This window comes from Aplysia californica, unplaced genomic scaffold (assembly GCF_000002075.1).
Source record: "Aplysia californica isolate F4 #8 unplaced genomic scaffold, AplCal3.0 scaffold00952, whole genome shotgun sequence".
Classification (NCBI taxonomy): domain Eukaryota; kingdom Metazoa; phylum Mollusca; class Gastropoda; order Aplysiida; family Aplysiidae; genus Aplysia; species Aplysia californica.
The window spans coordinates 246,398-249,797 of NW_004798222.1; positions in this window are offsets into that span (position 1 = coordinate 246,398).

The following is a 3,400-nucleotide window of genomic DNA, read 5'->3' on the forward strand; positions in this document are numbered from 1 at the left end:
GTTAGAAGGATGAAGTAGGGATTGGTAAACAACTTTCTCAAGAAAGTTCTCCCACAGCGCGGGGTAAATTGAAGCCAGATGCTGAGTTCCAGCGCGTGAGAACCTCTATCGCTCACGCTCAATTCTGCTACCTCGTGGTCGTGCGTGTAAGCCACATGCACGCGTCACTGGCAATGGCTTACAATTCTGACTTGATTCTATGTTCACACTTCTTTGAATCCGACCGTTTCAAATTTCGTGACTTTTCCCTCTTTGACCCTTTCCCTAGCCTACTTGTATGCGATTTTTAGCTTTAAAAATCAACCACAAACCGGTGTGGGGCAGGGTAAGAAGCGGCGAAACAAACACCGACTCCAGGAAACATTCCGTAATATGACGACTTTCTGTTTGCTTTCTTTGGGTTTGGTTCATCTGGGCAGCATCATTGGTCGCACAGGGATGGGGACGTCGAACGTCCACCACAAGATTAGTTACAGTGTACTGACAAACAACGGGTAAACAACTGTTGGGAACTAGCGTGCCGGTCTGACGCCAAATCTCTCATACATGATACTCCCGAGGACTGAAGAATAGATGTTAAATCCATAATTTTCTGTTGAGACTGGGAGCCAAGAGTACATGATATAATTTGTGGGTAAGAATTTTATTATGAAATACTCTGACTCTAAAAAATAATAGACCATAATATTTTGGGGAGAATTACAGGAGTCAAAGGGAGTAGCTACATTTTTAAGTTGCTAACAAAGTTCTGGGAGAAATGGTGAAAGGCGTGCGCGCTGTCACAAGAACAGAAACGAATGTATTACATGTACTTGCAGACACAAACACACATTATACGCCCCCCCCCATACACACACACACACACACACACACACACACACAAACACACACACGTGCGCGCGCGCGAGCGCGAGCGTTTGAAAATGTGAAAGCGTAGGCTAGCCAAAATTGCAAGGGTTTGAAGAAAATATGTAGATTTCTAGTGAAGGACCTTCGCAATATCCTGATTTTAGAACATGTATCATGTATCTAGATCTAATTAGAACTAGATCTAGATTCTAGATCTAGCTCTACTATAAGATCAAGACACAAGAGGGATGGGCATGCCATGGTGGGCGTTCTATGTTTACCTCTGTGCAAGCGAAATGCTCAACGTACCAATTAGGCCGGTAAGCCTGGGCCGATTGCAGATGAACAGCTTGTTTAAAACTAGTGATTAACGGACTTGTTCGATCAATTCGCACGTCATTAGGCCTCATCCTCATTTGAGCTAGAGGCAAAGCCTGCAAATCCCGCACTGTTGACTCCACTGGAGAGCACCTACCATTCGCTTCAATGACTTCCGTTGCGTCAGATGACGTGGCATGACACGGCTGCTCCTCCCTCGTCCGGCGACTGAATGAAAAGCAGGCTCCTGTCGCTGACGCAACTGGCCCTAGTCAGTGACGTAAGGACGCAGTCTGGCGTGTTAAGTCCTGACGAGTGGGCTGCCTGCCGAGCGACTCTGACCGAGGCGCTGGTGATAATTTGGTATCTGACCTCGCAGGGGTGACTGGTCACGTAAGGACGAGCATCCACCTGACCAGGTGAAGGTTGCCTCGCTGGCGGGGAATCGTTACGTGAGGTAAGGGAAATAACTCATGATTACCGTAATTCTTTTAAGGTACCAAGAGTTACTATGAATACAAAAGAGGAAAAAATGGAATCTTTTCTCTCCTGATTGTCAACTTAGAAGAACATTATAAAAAGAAAAAGCAATCCAGTAAAAAATTATTTGTCTTAAATAAAGACAAATCTTTAAAAAGAAACATCTACAAATGTCACAATAAAGCTTATGTTCAAGAACCATTGTATCAGGAGGGCCTATGCATTATCGATTACCATTCTGGCATGAATGTCCGCTGTTTCGACTTCAGCTGATAGTCAAAGAAAAAATCATACGGTATTTATTACTGTTTATTTTAAATAAATAAGAATTAAATATAAAAGTACATTTCCAGTTCAACAGTTCGCCGAAATTCCCAACTGTGACCTATTAAAAAATTAACTGTACACCGCAGTAGGTTACAGTATGTTAAACAGTCTACCAAAAATAATATTTAGACTAATAAATGACAAACAGCAGCCCAAATCTGACAGAGGAAAAAAACACCCCCGCCAGGCCCAATGCAACGTCTATTATTTTGGTTCTGCTATAGCTCTCTACTTCTCTTCATTTAAAAACAGCACAACCAACCACGGTTCGGAAAATTATAGAGGTAACATTCAAAGGGAGATTACCAATAAAAAAATATATATATTAAGCTATAAAGAGTTATTCTCTTTTTTACCCCTGTCTTCAGAAAGTTGACAGAAAGGGCTGACGCTGTAAGTGCACACAAAATTGATATTTGTCTAGAATCTAGGAAGTCAGCGAGTCTTAAATTTTCTGCGTTTTCTTATCAGACAGCATAATATTATGCAGTATTGAATTTGAACTACCTTTTCCGCCCTAAAAAATTTATTTTAAAAAGCACTCCGCATGGGATGTTGACTAGGGGGACATAACTCAAATTTAATTTTAGAATTGCAAAAAAGTTGGAGTTTTGTCCCTTATTCAGTGTTCCTCCGTTGAGTCCGAGAAAAACAAATTATCTCACAACGTTTAGCTGATGTATGATTTCAATTTATTTAGGGGGAAAAAAAACCCATTGTATCAAGTACTAGACCTCTAACTATAATGATAAGCTAACAATATTCACTATGCAGTCAGAAAGTGTCACAGTTCTATTGTTCGAAGGAAAATTCAGGCCTCAAATTTGTTATTATGGGTTTTGATGCGACAGCACCTGATTTATTCACCCTAGTTTATTTTTTAGAATGGGTTCTGGTTTAAGTTTCTTGCAGTACTGATAATATTATTGTAAATCACAAGGGAATTGTATGGGCTGCAGAATTACAACAACGAGATTCATTAACAGAAATAAAAAAATATTTTGAAAGGGGGTTTCATACAGAAACCAATTAATTCATACCCTGACCAGATTATCCTATTCACACTTTGGTCTGTTCAATGTTGTTTACTGCATTTGACAAAGGAATTTGGGATCCATAGAGGGAAAAAAATGCTTATACTTATAAGTACATATTCTGTGTTCTATTTTATTTTGATTTGCTCCCCAGTACCAGTCTCCATAATGTATGGAATCTGTGAAAATAAATCATGAGAAACGTCTGCCCCAAACAACAATTATCATACCAGAATAGAGCAATACGTACATATAACAATTTGATCGACTGGTTTATCTTTATAATATTATAGACCCAGACATTTAGCTTACCAGTATGTGTGTGTATGTGTATGTGTGTGTATGTGTACGTGTGTGTATGTGTGTGTGTGTGTGTGAGAGAGAGAGAGAGA